Here is a 21,645-nt window from a genome sequence, read left to right as displayed (position 1 = left end):
GAGTTACGTGGGCGCGCAAGTATGCGTACGAATAAAAGACACCTGATAGGAAAAGTATGTGAGAGAGTTCCCAAGGGAGAAAAGGAGGGGTGAATGGTTGGAGGGCCGGGCGTGTCCTCTCACACACACACACACACACACACACACACACACACACAAGAGTGAGCGAGTGTGTGCCGGAGGACATCCTGAATTTACACAAGATCTGTGTGAAAAATGTTTCCCCAGTGAGTTTGCAATGTTTTGGAGTGAATCTCTCCTCACTGTGTATCTTATATTTGCATGTTAGTACTATGAGTACGTTTTAGGTTGGTCAATAAAGTGCTATTTGTCCTCATAATTGCTAAAAAGGTTACACATTTTGGAAAAAGGACAATAAAAAGGCTATAAAGTTTAAGATTGTGTTCTACAACCTGTTTTTACATTCACTTTATGCAAATTCAGAGCAACTCAACAATCCAGCCTCCCTTCACTCACTACACTCGAGACTACACCTCGGGGATTCATAAAACAGAAATATATCAATCAAAATGTATACGCCCCCACATAAGTCTTTGTGAAAAATTGTGTTCATTGTCATATTCACAGCTTTATACATCTGATAAAACTGTCAGTGGAAATGAATCCAGGTTAGTGTGTTTCTGTTAGTGTGTTCACCCGAAGGCAGGACACACTGTGTTTGAGGAAGCGCTACTGTGAATGAATGCGTAACGTGTAAGGTGAGCGGTCTGGGCCGGATTGAAGCGGCTGAGTAGGGCATGAATAATGGAAGCCGATGCAGTCGAGCCGCGGCTGTAAAAGCTCCCGGTGTCAGTGCGGGGCTCCTTTTGAGGATGGCCTGGCATTTCCAATCCCTTCAAAGCATCTAAATGTGTGCTTTTGCAAAGTTGTTTTTTTTATCTTCTTTCAGCTTTGAAATTCAATCATAAAAAAGGCCTTTATCCCTTTAAATGAAAGCCACACATCCTGTTGACATTTGGACATCATAGCTGATTCGATCTACGCAGTTTATGACTCATTGGTGATTTGCATTAGCTCTCCAAAGTGTACAGTGGCGTGTCATTGTTGGTAAAGCAACCATAGTTACAGTATGTGAGTCACAGCTTAGCCCCTGTATGTTTACTGAGCTTAGGCCAACACTAGACAGGGATATCCTCAGGAATCAGGACACTCCTTGGGCCAACTTCTCTCCACCTTATGGATTTAGTATCTTTACTTCATCTTTGTTTAACTTGGAAAGGCCAACTGAGCACACCCTGCACACTCACTGTTAACACACACTGACGCCTGGGAGCAACTATAGCCTGCTCAGTTCAATCAGGAGAAGCTTCATTTGGGAAAGATCGCACAACACAGGAAAAGCTGAAGAGATAATATATGAAGCATCTTTGGCGATTAAACCCCATTGGATAATTGTTCATGGGGTTAGTAATGACCGATTAAGACTAGACATGGATAGATGTGACCTTTAACAGAATTCCTGATGATTTTATAGGACGGACCCGGAGGACGCATTCCAAAGCTATTTCTGATCAAAACTGCATCAGGCTGTTCTTATTCACTGTTCGTAGCTATAAATACGAAAACTAATGCACTCTAATTTGTATATAAATCACACAAAATCAATTTGTATGTAATCCACGTAATCGTGAACCAGGAAGTATAAAGAGTGGCAAATGCCACGTAGGGACAAGATCGGGGTGGATGGGTGGGTCAGAAGACACCGGACTTTTGCCCAGGAGAACGGTGTTCATACCGTGTAAAACCAGAAGTCAACATATATTTTATTGTCACGTAACTTCCAAACACAATGTTTTCCTAAACCTAACTAAGTAGTTTTGTTGCCTAAACCTAACTAAGTTGTTTTGTTGCATAAACCTAACCAATTCGATCTTTTCCTAAACCTAAGTAGTTTTGTTGCCTAAACGTAACCAAGTCAATCTTTTCCTAAACCTAACTAAGTAGTTTTGTTGCCTTGACCTCATCAAGTCAATCTTTTCCTAAACCTAACTAAGTCGTTTTGTTGCCTTGACCTCATCAAGTCGATCTTTTCCTAAACCTAACTAAGCAGTTTTGAAAACGGAAGTTTATTTTGAAAAGACTGCATGCATGTAACAAGCGGAAATTGACACGTGCGTCACGTGTAGCTGGACATTCGTTGGAAAACGCACGAAAAATTTGGAATCATTTTTCGTAAGATATAATCAGAACTGTTGTATGAGGATACGTTGCATAGATGGATGAATGTGGACCCAGCAACCCAGAAATACATTTTTAGAAACAGTTGACAAAATCTCCCCTCTAAGTCCATTTAGTAGCTGTTGTTCTATGTGTCGTTCTTGCAGGGGCATGGACATACAACGTCATTTTTTCTTCAATTTGGAGGATTTGTTGGAAAAGGCACAAAGTGACAGCGGGAAAAGAAGAGTATGAAAAGCGCCACAGTCTTCTTGACTGAGTTTAATTTACTCCATGATATAGGTCGAAGGGGTTAAAGGTCAGCCACATCCAGAGTAGCTGCTGATGGAGGACAGAGTGCTGCTCTTTCACCTCCCCAGTGTGCATTTATGCAGCTGATCCACAATTTGTATTGGCAACCTACTCCTGCTTGTCCTTTAACCTCTCAGCTGCCTGACCATCACATCAGTCACTTGATCTCCTGGGTGACTTGTAGTAATTGCTGCTGAGTTGTAGTGCTGATTTTGCTAAAGAGGAGTTTATTGTGAGCAGTTATTAAAAGCAAATATGATGCTGGAATTTTCCCATTTGCGTCTGTGTGTAATATGGTCAACAATAACTATTATGGGTCCACTCAGCGGGTCACACGTGACTATGTCAGCTATGGTAACCTACGCATACTCCCTGCTGTGTTTGTTGCCATATCAGAGCGTGGACTGTGTCCTATTGACATTCAACAGAGCTTGTCGTGGACACTTGTCAACAGTGGAAGATTCTTGGGAGGGCAAAGACGAGAAGTGACTCGGAAACACATGAGGGCATAGCCACAGTTTAACTGTCATTTAACCAAAATGTGTCTCGATATGTGTCCACCAACAGACACATGCTGCGTCAGAGTGTCCTTGAGGAAGACGCTGAATGTATTATAAACCTGTCTCTGATCTTTCTTGCTGTTTTCCCTCTCATCACCGCTCCTGTTCTATAAATCTTGTGGGTATTTTTTCTGTTTCCTACCATTCCTCCTCATTTCTCACCTCTCCTCGTGTCTCTCTCTTCTGGTACATTTTGTGCTTTAGCGCGTGAGCACCATCCCTTCAGGGTGCAGGAGATAGCAGGGGCAGGCGGTACATTGTCTTCCTCATAAAACCGTTATAGATGCTCGGCGTTGTTCCGTGGTTGTTCACACCTCCAGTGCAGGGGCTAATGATAGCTGTGAAAGGAGGCTATAGGTTAATATTGAGGGACAGTTTATGTTTAGTATCCTATTATGGACGTCCACAGTGTCTCTATAGATAGAGACATCAGGATAGCCCTGGTAGATAGGTCACTGCTGCTGCCTCTCATGTCATCTGGGCCTATTTTCGTGGGGAAATATCTTGACAAATTGAAATAAATACTAAAGGTAAATTTACATGAGTAGGATTTAAAGTGAAGCTGCACTTGTCAATTCTTTCAACAAAGGATACCAAGTGTGTGTAGGTAGCCTAGGCTAAGTTTACCAGCTAGTTTACGATTAGATGTCAGCTAAGTGGAGCTGTTAGCTGCTTAAGAGCCACATATTTCACACAGAAAATGGTGGAGACCAAAAACAGAGGTAAAAAGAGTGAATGTTGGACTCGGGTAAATAATCTATTGCTTGCTAACGCATTAGCCTTAAGAACTTTAAATGTATATGTGTATTATTTACAGCTTGTCGTGTGGTCCGCAAGTGGCCAAAAAAATGTATTAATGCAGGTTTAAGGAAAATTGAATTGCAAAGATAGATAACAGCTAGCAGTGCATTTCTATTGCCTCTGCACGGCTCTCAACATGGCGACGGCTGAGCTGCCAGCTTGCAGCTAACAGTGCCATCAGTGAAAACAAGGCAAAAGTGCTGACACTAGCTTACAGTATTTACCTGAGGGGGAACCGGAGGGTGGATGCAATGCCGTCAGTCGGGACCTTAGACTGTATATAAAGACAACATGACCCCCTGGTTGCCGGCTGCAGTATAGGTCATAGATCAAACCCCTCCATGTTAGCGATATATGAACTAAAAAGTCAAAGTTCACTTAAAATATTTTTTTCCCAAAGATGGTTTCTGTCATTTTAGGTTATCACACTGATGTATGTTCAAGTGTTCATTTTCCTGATAAGTTTGGTTTTAATGGGTTATTTGATGCTATAAAAAGGGGGTGAGACGTCACGCTAACAAGCTGCAGCTGTGCTCGGCTCGTGATTGGCTTGGGCGGGTGTGTGGGCGGGACCTCGATACGATACCGCGGCTTCAGACCCCCGACCACTACTGCGTAGACTCTGGCTTCAAATGACGTCAAAATATTGATATTTTGGCTTCACTATTGTACAGTGGAAGGAAGAGGAGACGAGTCATCCATCTCTATATACAGTCTATAGTCAGAACGGTGTTATCAGCTGGAACCGTATGAGAGCCGTGCTGAGCGACGGCCGTGAGCTAGCCAGTGAGGCACGCACAAACATGCACTAAAAGCATGCGCGGCCAGCCTGGCTGTGTTAACAAAGCATGTAGAATATCAGATAACATACGCAGAGGGAGAGCAAGTTAAATCTCAGCTCACAACTCCTCTAATCTTTACATAGCAAATAGTTGTTTGCTGCTATATGAATTCTCTGGCTATCATTTAGAGCACCTTTAAGCCAACTTGTTATCTCAAGATTTCCAAAATCTTGGCTACAGCCCTGAATTAGGTGTGAAGGGGAGGAGGTTTATCTTGAAGTGTCAGTGAATATTAGCACTTGTCAATCATCTATTGCAGCCTCTTTACACTACACCTGTCACAAACAAATGCCTGTGGAGCCTTGCCAGATTACAAAGAACAAAGTGTAATTGGCGGGTTGGCTTTAAGAGGCTCTTTGTAGCTTAATACCAGCGGGTTGTAATTATTTTATAGAGTACACTGTGGGCAAAGTAAAAGCTTTCAATAAGCTACCTGAGAAGCCTCAGACAGAACATTCAGACCTCTACTTGTGAAATTGTGATTAATTTAACTTTTAACACATTTTGTTCTGTTCAGATCAGCCAGAAACACTCAGGAGAGAAGACAACCCGGACACTAACTAGCACTTGCACAAAATAAAAATGCAGACATAAAAAATAAAAATATAAATGAGCTGTGGGCAAATTAGTGTTCATCATGACTGCTAAATCGATATACCACGGACAATCACATGTAACCATATTCTGCGTATTATATAGGCAATGACATTAAGTGGTATATCTCTATCAGGAGAACTGATAAGCAGAACTGAAGAGTGGTGATGCTCAGATGATACTTGGTGACTGGCTTTCATTGTGTAGACCGGGCACTCAGCATCACATGCAGAAGGGGAGTCCAGGAAAAGAAAGCCCATGTGCTCACGGCAGGAACGCTGGTACGCATGCTTATGACGCACATGTATGCCGGGGGTCGCACCTACACACACTGATAAATAAATGTATGGAGAAGGGAGCAAACTGTCGCACAATCACGTGCCGATACGCTGAGCCACTTGGGATTTTCACACCCTCCAAACGTGAACTCTGGAACCCCTTCATGACAGCAGCAGAGGACTAAGTTGAGAGGGACACACTTAGAGAGACATACAGAGAGAGATAGAGGGGTGAATGTATTTTAGTGTATGAGAGAGAGGTAGAGGGGGGGGAGGTGTTGCTATGTTCTGTCACATATGTTCACACCAAAGATAGCAGAGGGACACGGAGGTTAGCGGTGTCAGACTGATGCTAGATCACACACCTGCACACAAAGAGCACAGATTCCAGTGTTATTTTGAGAACAACATGGGACGGATTATACGAGGTACAACAAAGTGGAAATAGCAAATTGTTTAAGAGAAATTGGAAATTTGTCTCAGCATCTCATCACCTTGCTGGTGAATTTCCAGACTACATTTCTAGCTAACACCATGTCCTCACTGGATGTGATGGGAGCGAGCGTCAGCGACAGAATCAGCCTGATGACATTATTTTCTATTGGAGTGTCCTAAGTGGCCACAAGCAACGTTTTTGAGTGCAGCTAGCTGGAGGAAGATCGCTAGACAGCCTAACTACCTACTCGCTGTTGGTTATATTCTATGTTATTTCTAATAGGCTAAATATCTCAATATAAAACACATTTTCTGTTTAAAAAGTAAAAACGTAGGAAGATAGCAAATACTACTAACCCATCTTTTAAGTGGTTGCATCCGGTTACGTCTCCACTCTGATATGGAGCACACAGCATGATGTAACACAAGTTAACGTATTCAGTGTGGACAGAGAGCGTCCGATGGTGTAACACACATATACTTGCTTCATAACTACAAAATACAGCAGTGCTTTCCAAAACATGACCTGTCATACATCATATATTCTGAAAACACAATAGATATTGCAGAGCTCCTCCCAGGAAATTAGTCAGCTCAGGTGCTAATGGGCAGTGATTCACCAGCTAACACTTTGGCTAGTACCAAAGGAGGAGTACTGGATATAGTTGACTTCAGTTTCTGGGTCAGTGTTGTACGAATGAATTTGGTATTTTCAATAATGCTGTATGACTTCCGTAAAAGCGGGGAGTTGGGGCAAGTTAGCATTAGCTCCTAATGCTAGTGTTACTTGCCCTGTGTTGAGTGCTCATCACTGTAACTTTGCTGTCAGCTTTCTTAAATGAGTAGCAAGGTTTACTATTCAGCCTGGTCGCATGAAAAGGCGTGTGAAAGACACAATAATGCGCAAGGCAAAAGCGTGTAATAAGAACACCATTCTTGCTTTAGGCGTGTCATGTGTACACCATGTAGTCTGTACAGACTGCAATGTCAATGCATCTGCATGAATATGCTATGCTCAGAGCTAGTGACGTAGAATAAAAAGTGAGAAAGACTGCTTATGGTGGATGGGTGCAACAAACACAGGACTTTCAACCAAGTCACCGTGTTCGAGACCAGTGTTCTGTTTTGTAAGATACGTTACTGACATATTTTTAGTGACGTTTGTGACGTGTTTATTATTGGCGTTAGTGACGTGTTTTTTATTGACGTTTGTGACGTGTTTATTATTGACGTTAGTGACGTGTTTTTATTGACATTAGTGACGTATTTTTATTGACGTTAGTGACATGTTTTTTATTGACATTAGTGATGTGTTTTTATTGACGTTAGTGACGTGTTTTTTATTGATGTTTGTGACTTGTTTATTATTGACGCTTGTGACGTGTTTTTATTGATGTTTGTGACGTGTTTTTTATTGACGTTTGTGACGTGTTTTTTATTGACGTTTGTGGCGTGTTTTTTAGTGATGTTTGTGACGTGTTTTTTAGTGATGTTTGTGACGTGTTTTTTAGTGACGTTTGTGACGTGTTTTTTAGTGATGTTTGTGACGTGTTTTTTATTGATGTTTGTGACGTGTTTTTTAGTGACGTTTGTGACGTGTTTTTTATTGATGTTTGTGACGTGTTTTTTACTGACGTTTGTGACGTGTTTTTTATTTATGTTTGTGATGTGTTTTTTAGTGACGTGTTTTTTATTGATGTTTGTGACGTGTTTTTTAATGACGTGTTTTTTATTGATGTTTGTGACGTGTTTTTTAGTGACGTTTGTGACGTGTTTTTTATTGATGTTTGTGACGTGTTTTTTACTGACGTTTGTGATGTGTTTTTTATTTATGTTTGTGATGTGTTTTTTAGTGACGTGTTTTTTATTGATGTTTGTGATGTGTTTTTTAGTGACGTGTTTTTTATTGATGTTTGTGACGTGTTTTTTAGTGATGTTTGTGACGTGTTTTTTAGTGACGTTTGTGACATGTTTTTTAGTGATGTTTGTGACGTGTTTTTTAATGATGTTTGTGGCGTGTTTTTTAGTGATGTTTGTGAAGTGATAATGCTATGTAAACATTTCAGGCAGCGTTGTATACGGAAGTACATTTCTTTTCAGAGTGGGGGTACGGTGGATGTCTTACTCTGATCTGTGGTTGTCGAACAATGTAGCCACATTTTTTACTCTTTACCGATATGTATCGGTTAGTCTTTACACCTTTTTCCAGACACTGAGAAGTGCTTCTCTGCAATGTGACAGTTGAAATAAAAATCACCTGCTGAGCTCATTGAGATCCTGATGCATTAATCTTGTTTTTTCTATGCAGTTAATAAATCATGTTTCAAACAAGTGCCTCACTTATTAAATATGTGTTGTGTGATATTTCACCACTTCTAATTTTTCCTGAAGCTTAATTAGCTTGATCATTTACTGTTCATTGGAGGCACTTACCTTAAGTTCATCCAGAAGACATACTGTACGTTTATCTCATTAAAAGTCCTTTCATTAGAGATGAAAAAACATACATTTTTATTTATCTTCTCATATAACTAATTACTTGTCTACGAGCGTGTGTGTGTGTGTGTGTGTGTGTGTGTGTGTGTGTGGTATTTTGGACCATTGAATGAAAAAATAGCCTACAATAAAATGAGAAGGTCATTAGAAGGAAAACTTCTCTTTCGTAGCCAATGAATTTTTCAACAAAAAGAAAAGCCTTTTACTCATGTCTCTCAATCATTACATCATGACATCATTATCAGGCATCAGAAGTAACTAAAAAATATATAATTTCTAAAATATAAAGAAATGGCTCTTTGTATCATTGGGATGCTTTGCTCCATTGTATGATTTCTGATGTATTCAGTGAGTAATTTCTTTGAACATTAATTGAATTGCGGTGAGAAATGAAGGTGCAGTGGAACAGAACAAAGCATATGAATAATATTTCAAGAGCTAATTATGCTTAAGGCGCATTATCTAACTGGACTTTCCAGTTGCCATTCAACCAAGTCAAATTAATTTTCCATGCAAATTTGCCTCTTTCTCATGAAGAGAAGAAAACGGCAACTCAGCTGTGGTTGACACTTCCATGTGTGCCTCTAGTTTTCCATGAAGAACCAGGACCTGCCTAACATTGAGGTTTTATGGGTCATTGAACTGTTTTTCTATTTCACGTATATCAAATATTTTCAAAATGCTTCCATCAATAAGAAAACATTCAGTTCATGGAAAAATGCTACAAGCCTGTTAAGACAAATCATTTAACACTGAATAGTTATTCCACGAACAAAGAATATATTGAGTGAGCTACACAAAATATGATGAAGTTTGTTGTTTTATATGTGTACAATCCAAAAAGCTGTTCATGCAATGCTACAACTGTATAGGTTAGTAATATAGGTCGTGTGATGTGTCTGAAAAAGTGAAACATGATACTTTGTCATTGGTGTGGCAACAAGAAGTGCAACAGTATAACATGTCACAGTATCCCAACTTAAACATTAGTTCAGCTTAATGCATGAGAAGGAGCTTCAACAGCACAATTTCTGTTGTAACAACAAAAGCTCATTTACAGGTCCTGACCAGATGTGTGTGTGACTGCTGATGAAGCTGTCTCAGGTCCACTGACAGGAAGTGACATACAATGGTAAAACTGCAACTTAAAGATAGTTTGACATGATTTGGTAATGTGCTCATTTGCTTTCTTGCCGAGAGTTAGATGAGAAGATGGATACCACTCACATATCTGTATGGTAAATATGAAACTATAGAGCCAGCAGCTGGTTAGCTTAGCTTAGCACAAAGACTTTAGAAAAGAGGAAACAGCTATCCTGGCTCTGTCGTTTTTACGCTTCTGTTTTTATACGTATTTAGCAAATGAGACATAACATGTTGGTGAGTGAGCTTTTGGGGTGCTGGTAGGGCGAATTTTGTTACCATTGGACACCTTTGTTTCTCCTCTTTCCAGTCTTTGAGATAAGCTAAGCTAACCGCCTGTAGCTTTATATTTACGATACAGACATGAGAGTTGCAGTATCCATCTTCTCATCTAATTCTTGGCAAGTAAGCGAATAGCAAATTTCCCAAAATGTCAAAATAGTTTTTTCTGGTGGGTAAAAATGCAATTTTATTTATTAATTTTTATTTCCATTTGTTGGAGATTTTAAGGTTGCAAGGTTGTAGGTTTGAAATATATCACACTTTCCCTGTAATCCATTTCAAGCTGCTTCCATGTGTTTGAAAATAGCAGGTTGTTCTCATACACCGTTTGCTATACACCACAGCTATACCTACGAAAAGTAATGCACTGTAATTCACATATATCCCACGTCAAAAAAACAGGAGACCACTGTTCATATCCCGTGTGAAACCAGAAGTCAACGTTGATTTGTTTGTCATGTAACTTCCGTAGTTAAGTAACGCCACTTCCGTAGTTAATTTAACCCAAACTGCAATCTTTTCCTAAACTTCCCAAAACTAAGTAGTTTTGTTGCCTAAACCTAACCAAGTTGTTTCCTGTGAAGATGAAAGTTTATTTTGAAAAGACTGTATCTATTTTGCAAGCGGAAATTGACATGTATTGCTGGACATTCCTAGGAAACACACAAAAATGAGGAATGAGAACACAACAACACATGACATTCACCGCATAATTAACTGCCATTATGCAGTTTCAGTTTCATTTCAGCTCATTTCAGCTGTGCTACTGTAGGATTGTGTTAAGGTTGTATAGAAGCTATCGTTATTGTTCCGAGTGTTTTCTGTGCAGTTTGCCTGCTCAGCTTTAGCTCCTAATGTCCAGAGTCTAACCAGACAGGGCTGCAGGCGGGGGACTTCCAGGGTCCTGCCAGGGTCCCTCCCTCCCCCTGCCCATCGGACCGGGGAGGGAGGGGAGGCCTGGCCTTTATGAAGCTGAATGGATGAAGAAATCAAAACCTCAACAGGCTCTATTGTGCCAGAGCATCAAACGGAGCGGTGGCACGGCAGGCGCTTTGATCAGGAGACGAACACAGAGGGGGAGAGGGGCTGGTTTGAGGTGGAGAACACCCCAGCTCATGAGCTCATAAAAACACACTAACACACAGGTGCAAGGACATACAGTGTGGACATGGACATACTGTGCACGCACAATCACATGCACGCATTGTCATATAAAGAGCATATGGCGCCCTTCTCTTTGATTCCCGTCTGTGTTTGTACCTGAGGCGAAGTCACACGATCACTCCGTGTTCTGGTCACAGTGTAACGTTTCACCGGGAATGAGTTCATGAGGGCTGAGCTGGATTTACCACCACTGGAGTTTGGGAGAGTGTGCCGTTGTGTTTGCCAAATGAAGCACCACAGTTCTTCTGAAAAAGCACCGGAAAAATGGAAAATAGTTTTTCCAGATTTTCTCACCAAACATTACCAAAATGGTCTTATTTTAAAAGGATAGTCTTTGCACTGTAAGCCCTAACGGCTTTGACATTTTCCCATTTATCAGCAGCCATTTCCCTCAAGTATGGTGGATGTTTCAACAGGTCAGCAGAACCCAGCTGCAGCTTATATGTCAAATCATTTTGTGTCAGGAATGATTTGGATTACTTTTTCCAGCCTGAAACCTTGTTATGGTATTTTCATCAATCAGCTGCCTGTACACCTCCAGCCTGTCCTGACCTTTTTCACACTTCCGTGCTAATCTGTGCCCAGACATACATTGTTTATGTTGCTATAGTACCATGTTAGTGGACTGCAGTGTTAGACCAGCACAGTAGTTTTCACTTCTATCAGGTTTTATTTCAGGTTGGGTGCCAATACTCAAAAGGATGGATCTACCATGTGGAAGAATTTTATAATTGCCGATGTATTTTTCCACAGTGTTTTTCCACTGACTTATAGCAAATCTGATGAGTGTACACAGTGTCAGCACCTCCCCAAAGTAACCATATGACACTGGATCAAAGGAAGTTTCTGTTAATGATTTCACTCATAGGATAAAGGACAAAATACCTCCAGACCAATGAGACATTTTGGACTAAAGTCACCGTGTGGCCTAGTTCAGATCAGTTTTAAAGTTCACAGTGTCCTGCTCTTACTTTACCTGCCCAGGTCACATGTGGCAGAGTTCCCAGCGGAAAAAGATCAGAGGGAGAGGTGAACATCCATGGAGCAGCCGGTGGTCACCTTGGAACGGTAACCTCAGAGTGGTCAAACAGCAGAAAGTCACAGCCAATCTTTCTCAGGGGTTAATTCTGTGTGCTGATAAGAGATTAAAGGGACTACAGGATAGGATACTACAGTCAACATACAGCACCACTACCACTCTGCCCATTAACACTACACTGGGTCAGGCTGACCCAGGGCTTCAATCCAGGCCGATTTAACTGTTTGGAAATTATTGGGCTGGGGGAGGGAGGGGGTAAATATTATGTTTCTAAAACAGCAAGACCCTCCCCAGTATCTGAACCCTCTCCTTGACATAGAAATTACTGCAATGGTTGGATGGTTTAACCCAGTTTAAACATTTGATATTGTAACAAATATTAAAGTTCACATTGTGCACCACTGAGACGCACATTAAGGACATATGCAGCCAAAATGATTGATAACACAGGCAAAATGACACGTCCTGTTTACCAAATATTGCAGCAGCTACTGTATGTCTTCAGTCACTGAATGAGTGAGTTGGACCACCAGCTTTGACTTTTGAGTAACTTGAGCCAGCTTAACATTTTTGGTCCATCCCTGGAATTTCAAATCACACTCAGGGCTCCTTTTTCATGTTGGTGCAAAGGAAATTAAAAAGCGTATACAGAGACAGGATTGTTGTCCTCTGCATATGGCAAAATGCCCCTTTATGACCAAAGGAGAACTATTTGATCTCTTTGTATGCCTCCGCTCAGGCCATGGCTGAAGGCCTTCTGTTTTGGGGTTTTCTGTACGTACCCACATACAGTATGTCTGTACCTCCGTACGTACATACGGTCCATTCCCTTGAATGCCATCTCAGGAATGCTTGGAGGGAATTCTTCAAATTTGGCACTAACGTCCACTTGGTCTCAAATATGGGCTGATAAGATTTTGGTAATCAAAGGTCAAGGTCACTGCGATCTCACGTCCGTCCCATTCTTGTGATATCTCAGGAACGCCTGGAAGGAATTTCTTCAAATTTGGCACAAACGTCCACTTGGACTCAAAAAGATGTCATCGGTCATTGTAACCTCTCAAAACACACAACTCAAGAATTCATCGGCTAATTATGACAATTTTACACAAATGTCTAATAGGATAAAATGATGAAGTGATGACATGTTGGACAGATATGAATGTACACTTCTACTTACAGCGAGGTTGTAATTCTAGTTTAGATAATAAATCTCACAAAGGAAGGTTGAAATATATTAGAAATCTGAGATAAAAAAAAATCACAAATAAAAGTGCTAACTGCTCTTTTTATTTAAAAAACTCAAAAATGACAATACCCTCCCCCTTTTCTGACCATCTCTCCTCTCCTAACAATTTGTGTACAGCCCCTAAATAGAAAGTTCAAACCTACAAGAATGTGTATTTTTGAGTATTTTTGCTCAAATCTTTCAATTAAATGTTGCATTTGTTTCTCCATTACAGCTGCAACTCCTTGATACAAATCTCTAAGAAACAGCTATTGCCTGTAGTGCCATTATTGTCTTTTCATATATCAAAGGTTAGGACCAGACTCTCTGTCTGCAGTGGAACTCATGACAGTGGGTGGTTTGTTTTGGTGGTTCGTGTTCGAAATGGAAAACTGGACACAGTAACGTGAGTTGTCGGGGACTATTTACACACCAACATAGTCTCGAATGGAGGACAAACACGGCTGGTGAAAGTCAAGGTGTTCTCCGTTGTGGAAAGATTGCGATAACCTTAATCATAGTTTCCTAATCAGCTGAGAGGGACAGCGGCCTGTGGAAATAGTTTAGTTGGCTCCAGTCAGAGCGCTCACACCCCCCGAATGGATTTGGTGTGTTTGTGTGAGAGAGTGTGTGAGCTGGGTCTGTGTGTGTATATGTTCATGTTTGCATGTGAATGTGGATGTGTGTGTGTTCTGGGGTCTTGGACAAACAAAGGCAGGGGTCCTGTTGACGAACCAATTAAAGAGCAGGAAGAATAGGGGAGGACACAGCGGCGCTGCAGGCTTCGCCCATCACTCAAATTAGAGATGGCAAGTGGAGTAAAAACAATCAGGATGTTATGAAGCTCTCTCGTGTTGTTAGGTATGCTTTAACAAATGTTCCAGGAAAACACTATTTGATTTATTTGCTTTGCATTCATGCATGGAAATAACTTACTGATTTTATCAGTTATTTATTCACTCCCATTCACTCAAGCCTCAACTCCAGAGAAATCATTTTAACACGGAAAAGACTTCCTCTCAGTGCGGTGACAGCCAGACAATGCACTGAGTGTTTCTTGCACTTCAATAATTTATGCTCAAAGGCTTGTTTTTGTTTCATTAAAATAGTCCGTTTTTCACTTTATGCTCCTTTTTGCTTGAAACTTGGAATTCCACTCAATACCTCAACAGATATATGTATTTAAGTTGTGTTTTAAGACAAACCCCAATTAAAAAATCCCATGCCTGCTTGCCATACTGGTCATTTTAGCAGGATAAAGTGACTAATAACTAGCTAATCTTTATAAACCGATTCTGCATTCATATGCGGAATCTGGAGGCAACGGGACAAGATGTTGGTATCGGAAGTGTTCTGGTTTCTAGTAGTACTGATCAATCATGTTCGAGCAGACTTTGGTTGAATGCAGGTGAACAGTCCATGTGGAGAGCGAAAGAGGTGGAACGCATTGGCCCAAATGCAATATCAGGAACCCACCGGGCAACTGGCTAAAGATTTAGCTTTTTATTGGTTTAAAATTAGCTTGTAAACTGGCTATCTGTGAAACAATCCGGTCGTTCACGTCACTTCTCAACTCCAACTCCAGTCTCGCATCTCAAGTTGTGACTGTAACGATGAGCGGCGCATGGAAAAGGAAGTCAAGTCAGCTGGCTACACCAGAACACCACAAATATCCCGTTGACCCCAGAGACTTATCTATCGTCAGACCGATAGCCTATGGTTTCCCAGATTGTGAACTAGCAAACTACTACACTGACAACTGTGTACTGGATAGTACGCTGGCACCACAATATTGTCCTGAACTTTGTTCTTTTGCAGAGACCTTCACCCAGTGGTTTTTCTATGAGGTTCAGGCGTGTGCAGTGGCTCAATTCATTATAAAGTAGAGATGACTTTGTATTACTTTCTTATCTAGTAATACCATGAAGAAAATTGAATGGACTGTTATAAATGGCTGGCCTGGTTGAAATGTTTTTTTTTTGGTGTGGGATTTTCCCAGATGTCTATAGAGAACATGAACGGGAAATGAAGGGTACTTCCAGAAGGGCTACCGCAAAAGCAGGTGTGCAGAATTTCATCTGTACAGACACAAAAATAACAGAAGTAATATCTTTACAACAACATTATCTCTACCACAGGAACCCTGGAATCTTTTTTCTCAGATCCAGGATCTATATTTAGTTCCCGGGCCATCGTTTCATAGGAACTATCAGGACGGAGTTTGCAGTGTTGACAATCGCTGAATTGACTTCCTGGGACTATGTGGTCAAAGGGGTTCAAATGAGAGTCAGGCCAGTGGAGCCAAAAGCTCAAAGGTAAATGTGAGTATTCTCCAGTAGAGCCTTATGGGAAAGAAAGGGAGCACACAAAGGATAGAGACAGAGAGAGAGAGAGTAAGACAAAGGTTCAGAGGTGAAGAACGAAGGAGATGACTCGAGGAGTGAGGAAGGTGAGGAAAAAATACAGGGAGCCGTAGAAGAAGAAGAAGAAAGAGCTGTCAATAAATAGAGAAGGTGACGGGGGGGGGGGGGGGGGTTCTACTCACAGGTGTTTCTTCCCTTTGAAGAGGGGATTCCTCCCTCGCCTTAAAGGAAGAAAATAATTAACACCTTTGCGGTTGCCATGCCAACGCACGGCCTCTCACTCTGCTCTCAGCTGTGAGCATTCCTGACCGTAATTACCCACAGTTCAAGGGCCCTCCATAATTACCCACAATCCTTCTGCATTTCCAGCGGAGAAAGAGACAGGAATGAGGAACGGAGAGGCACCGACACTTATCTGCACATTCTGTCTCGTAAGAGCCTTATCATGACATTTGCTTTAATGATACGTACTTGTTACTGAACTTTCTCTGTTTATATTCCTCCCACTACTCACTGTTTCGCCTCCCATTCAAGATTACATTCAAGTTTTGCCTATTTTTAAACATGTGACCAAAATCAGCAGGTATTGGGGATGAGTTTCTTCTTGTGGGAATCTTCCTGGGAGCCAACATCATGCCCTGCTGTGTTCTGGATCAGTTAAAACCAAATCAGCCATATTTTACTGCTTTATATACGTAGATAAAGGCACGAGTGGTTGATGCATACTGTGTCGTTGCACTCAGAAGAAGGCCAAGAAGGAACACAGTAATTATTTCTCTACCTTTGAAGACACGTAGAAACATTTGCTAATTATCTAGCTCACGCGTATTTGCAGGTATAATTGGCGTTCAACAAATATACATTTGGTAATTTTCCTTTCATCATCAAACAATGCTTCCATACTGTCCTCACCAATCAGACAGAGTGATAAATATTTGAAGACTTTCCAGTAGCATCATTTATCACATGATGATGAAGTTACACATGCCAATATTGACACGCAAGCTTATTATAGTCACAGGAAATAATTGGACACGTTGCATATAATTATTCTATAAGCACAAAGTGATATCTTCAACAGGCGCCGGCTTCGGTCGGGGAAGTTGTGATTACAACGCAAAAGCGAACCAATTATGGCAGAGGACGGGAGTCTTGTATTTCAAACTGCTGAGCGTGCAAAGTCTATTGGCGTGCAATTAGTCGGGCCATCGTTAGGAGGCATTTCCTCGCTCATGCTTCGCGATTAATTCTCATTACCTCCTTATTTGTGTGTGTCTGTGTGGGGTTTGGCAAGGAGAGGAGAGAGCGGAGTGTGACTTTTCAATGCAGAAGGTCATTATGCTAATCGGTATCATTACAGAAGCCCAAAAGACCCAAATGGAGTGTTTTTATAGACAAGGACCCCCTTCTGTTCCTTTTTACTTTGAGATCTCTCAGATCCCGTTGGTTTTACACATGAAGGTCAGTTTACTCATCACAGGGAGGGACTTTCACTCAGCCTGTGAAAACTCTTGTATTATGTCTTGTGTGGCTCTGAAGGGTGCGCTCCAAGGTTTGAAAAATAACCCTGATGACATAATGATGATGTTATCAGATGTTTTAACAGAAAGCCTGTTTTACATGCTGGAGGTGTGGGGTTTAAGAGACGTGGGCATTTAAGAGGTAAAGGGGTTCTAATGAAACATGCTATGAAGTTGCATTATGGGAAATGTAGAATCAAGTGTTTTTTGAGCTTGGGGGGTTAATTTTTGTTTTTCATTTAGCTGCTTCACCCGATTCGGCTGTTATTAGGCCATTAAATAAGTGTTATCGGTTGCTATAACTATCATACTATGCTGTTAAAGTGAAAGAAAAACTAAAAAGCAACAAACAAAAAGGCTGTTTTAGGTTTAGGCAACAAAACTACTACTTCTTTAGGTCTAGGCAACAAAACTTCAACTTCTTTAAGTCTAGGCAACAAAACTACAACTTTTTTAGGTCTAGGCAACAAAACTACAACTTCTTCAGGTTTAGGCAACAAAACTACAACTTTTTTAGGTTTAGGCAACAAAACTACAACTTCTTTAAGTCTAGGCAACAAAACTACAACTTTTTTAGGTCTAGGCAACAAAACTACAACCTCTTTAGGTTTAGGCAACAAAACTAAAACTTTTTTAGGTTTAGGCAACAAAACTACAACTTTTTTAGGTCTAGGCAACAAAACTACAACTTTTTTAGGTTTAGGCAACAAAACTACAACCTCTTTAGGTTTAGGCAACAAAACCACTTAGTTAAGTTTTGGGAAAAACATTGTGTTTTCACTTAAAATAACATTTCAAAAGTGAAACTTAACTCTTGTGAACACAAAGAAAACAACACATTATTGATTTCACATTGGATGCAAACCCCAGTCTCCTGGGTGAAAGTCCTTTGTTTTGTGTCTCCTGGGTGAAAGTCCTTTGTTTTGTGTCTCCTGTGTGAAAGTCCTGTGTTTTGTGTCCCATCCACCACCCGCAACCTCCACCCCATTATGGAGTTTCACGCTGTCTACAATGCCTGACTTCCGCTTTTGCTCCTGCAATAATTACTACGGTCTCTAAAGGTCTCTGTCGTGTTCTTATACCTTCTTTTGGTGATTTACCATGTGAATAGATGATAAGACCTACTATTGGGTGTAGAAGGCCTCTACTGACCCACATGTATGGTGTTTATATCGGCCGATAACGCCTATTTAATAGTCTGATAACAGTCTAATTGGCTGGGAACAAACAAGCTTTCCTCTTCTCTACAGCTTCACTTCTTCTCGTTTTCCTGGATCACATTAGCATTCATTGCACACACACATGTCGTCTAACAGAGAATTGGCCTGGTTGTCCATAAGAGGCTAAATATCTTCCTTTGCAGTAGAAGGTAGTGGTGATGAGCTGCCAATCACACTCCCACCTTACACCTTTTAATTACCCTGATCATGTAAACCCAAACTGAGTCAATTTGAGTTTGAAGACCAGATCATTTGGCCTCCTCGCCTCCATTCTCTGCTCCCCGTTTAGTTCATTTCAGTGTAAGCGCTCAGGTGTGAAGGATTTAAGCGTCAGAGGCGGGGCAGGGGGACCTTTTTATTGTGCTAGTGTCATAGGTGTCGTGGCGAGGGGGTCTGCAGCTGCTTTGCTTGCTATTGTCACTGTGTCATAACATCAGGACCTATGGATTAGGGCCTCCTGAGGCTTCAATTTCTGCACAATGTGTCGGAGCGCCGCGGTGACATGTGGCTATTAGCCACGCTGGTGAATAAGTAATGATGGCACCACGGCAAAGATGGAGCTTAAACACACCGTGAACTCTATAGCTGCGTATAGCTAGTGTGTGTGGATGAGCACAGTTCGTGTGGGTTTGTGTGCGTGTACAAGGACTCATGCACATGTCTTTGCACATTTTCTTCTGAACCGTGTGTGATGGTGAAATGTCTGTGTGTGTGTGGGCACAGACTGCTGACCATGCAGCCCGTGCCAGAGCCTGGGCCCTCACAGACACACAGTCAGCACAATGCCTGTCACAGCAGCCGGCCAATCATATCGCTCGGAGCGCGGGGCCAAAGGGCAGACAGGAACCAACTGCCGTGGCAGGATACTCTGTGATAACTAGTTCATCAGTGATTTAATACTGATGGTTGCTGATATCTTGTCTTTATTGTTTAATGAAATATAAGCTGAAAGAATGAATCCCCTATTTTCCATATGAAAACAGTCTCTATTCAACAGTCTCTGAGGATCTCTGCTAGAAATCAACAACTGCTTAGAAACTCAATTAACTGAATTCAAACTGAAGAAGACGTCTCAAAACATCCTTTTCTCTATAATTGTATCAAATTACAGACTTACAGTTTACAGGAAACGTCCTATTTCGTTACCAAATGATGGACCTGTAAAATACTGCAGTCATGACCTTAGTGTTTCAATGGTCGGTACGTACTAGACGTAGATCTCGTGAAAAGCAACCTGCAGTGTTTCTTCAGTGTTCACCACATTCAATTATGACTTTTTATGACCTTTTTAATAACACACAAAATGTGATTTAATACCTTTTTCACGGTCATACTGGTTAAGGGATGACAGAAAACAAGTTCAGAATATAAGGCCTAATTATATATTAAATACATGGATTTATTAGTATTCATATCACATTTTCGTCAGTACTTCCCAGCTGTATATAACAGAAGAAAATTGATGGATTAATCAATCACAAAATTATTTATTCATTTAGGTTTATTTAGGTTTTTGCTGAAATTCAGTGCTTTTTAAGACTTTTCAAGATCTATATATAATTTATTTAATCAGGAAGTCATGTTGAGACCGAGATCTCATTTACAAGTGAGACCTGAGAACAGGAAAAAAATATATAATAAATACAATTAAAAATAATAATGACATAAAAATATAATAATTAAACAGCAAGATTTCAATATATATACATATGGACAACAGCATGAGAAATAAATGCTCTCTAACATAATGCCGATATCCTGCATCTGTTCCTGCATCAGCCTAGAATACAACTTGGTCATATGATGTTTTGTTATATTTCCAAATGAGATGAATGAGAAGAGATTTTTTGACAGTACAGAGAAGATTTTTCAGTACAAAATGTCCGCTGTTCATTTGCTGTGATCTGATCGTGACACCACATCCCCTCTTGCATGTTGGTCCTGTAGAGCCTTTGAATATTTCCATCAGTGTCAAACTTGGGTCAAACCTCTTCTCTCCAGATCAAAACATTTTCAACTGAAAGTACAAAAAGCACCAAGGACATTGCCCTGATATTGAACTGCAGCCCTTTTGACTCAAACCACAACAAATGCTCATCTGTTTCTTTTCCTCCACATTCTGTCCTTTGCAATTTGTACATATTGTAAAATGGGAAATCAGTAAAAAGGATAATGGCTTTTACCTTGATTCAGCTCATTAGAGTGAAAAAGTAACCTCTGTTTTGAACATGCAGGGTACAATGAGAGCTCTCTGGACCATCTCTGGCCCCTCCCGGGGTCGCAGGCCGGGGGGGATTTAAGGCTTTGGTTTCAGTATCCTCTTAAGACAGGGATGGGCAGTTAAATGGGATCAAGTCACTGGAGGGAAGTGGAGCACTTAGCTGAAACTTTCATGTATACAGTCTGAGGCCGGTATATACGGCAGCTCTGCCGATGAGGATTAACTACCAACGCCGCTGTTTGTGGGGGGGGGGGGGGGGGGGGGGGGGGGGGGTTCTCAAATGGTTTGAGCAATAGACTTGAAAAGTGATTATTGAATGGTAAATAACAATCTCCTAATAAGGATAAGAGGTGAAAACACCATTTGGAATGTAAAACATTTATGTCAACTGTTAAGTAAAACTTGCAATGTCACTTTGATAGCTCAGATTGCACCCATATACTGTAGTCGCCTAAGGAGAGCCCCATTAGGGGGAAGGCAGTGAAAACATAGCACCTGTTTTGAATTTTTCCCATCAAAACTGTGCTAATCTTTCCTACTGCAAAACGTTTTACTACCTCAGTTCAGAGTCGGGCAGCTCGCCAGCCTTTTTTTTTACACGGTATACACTCAAAGGCCGACCCAAACCCAAAACCTGAACTAACGCAATAAAAGCTTGTTCCTATCCAAATGATCAAATGGGGTTTGTTTTTATGAAATTTCCTACACTAGCCCTGCGGCCTGTTCTGTCCCCTCCTGCAGTATTTATGTGAACACTTACACATGAGCACATACACACTGACCATGTGCACGCAGGATATAGAGCTCAGATACCACTGAGCTAGGTTAATATGGATGTTTTCATGATGAAAAGCGCTAGTATAAAAGAAGCTCGGTAGCAGAACAGTGTGTGCCACATGGCGTGTAGTTGAATGGTTTCATGTGTGCTGGAAGCTGAAGTCCCAGAGCTTTAGGCTCATTGCCAGCCAT

The 21,645-nt window shown here is 41.0% G+C and overlaps 1 long non-coding RNA gene across 1 annotated transcript in view; it reads right to left on the bottom strand.

The window, feature by feature from the left end:
- Positions 1 to 1,255: 1,255 nt before the first annotated feature.
- LOC119482798 overlaps positions 1,256 to 21,645 on the bottom strand; it is a 28,560-nt gene continuing 8,170 nt past the window's right edge. Inside the window, exons 3-4 of the long non-coding RNA XR_005205546.1 lie at positions 5,156 to 5,160; positions 1,256 to 1,267 (exon numbers count right to left, since the gene is read on the bottom strand). This is a non-coding gene — a long non-coding RNA (uncharacterized LOC119482798). The remainder of the gene's footprint in view (positions 1,268 to 5,155; positions 5,161 to 21,645) is intronic.

This window comes from Sebastes umbrosus, chromosome 23 (assembly GCF_015220745.1).
Source record: "Sebastes umbrosus isolate fSebUmb1 chromosome 23, fSebUmb1.pri, whole genome shotgun sequence".
NCBI classification, from domain to species: domain Eukaryota; kingdom Metazoa; phylum Chordata; class Actinopteri; order Perciformes; family Sebastidae; genus Sebastes; species Sebastes umbrosus.
The sequence above is the reverse complement of the archived record's forward strand: the minus strand, read 5'-3'. Positions and strand labels throughout refer to the sequence as shown.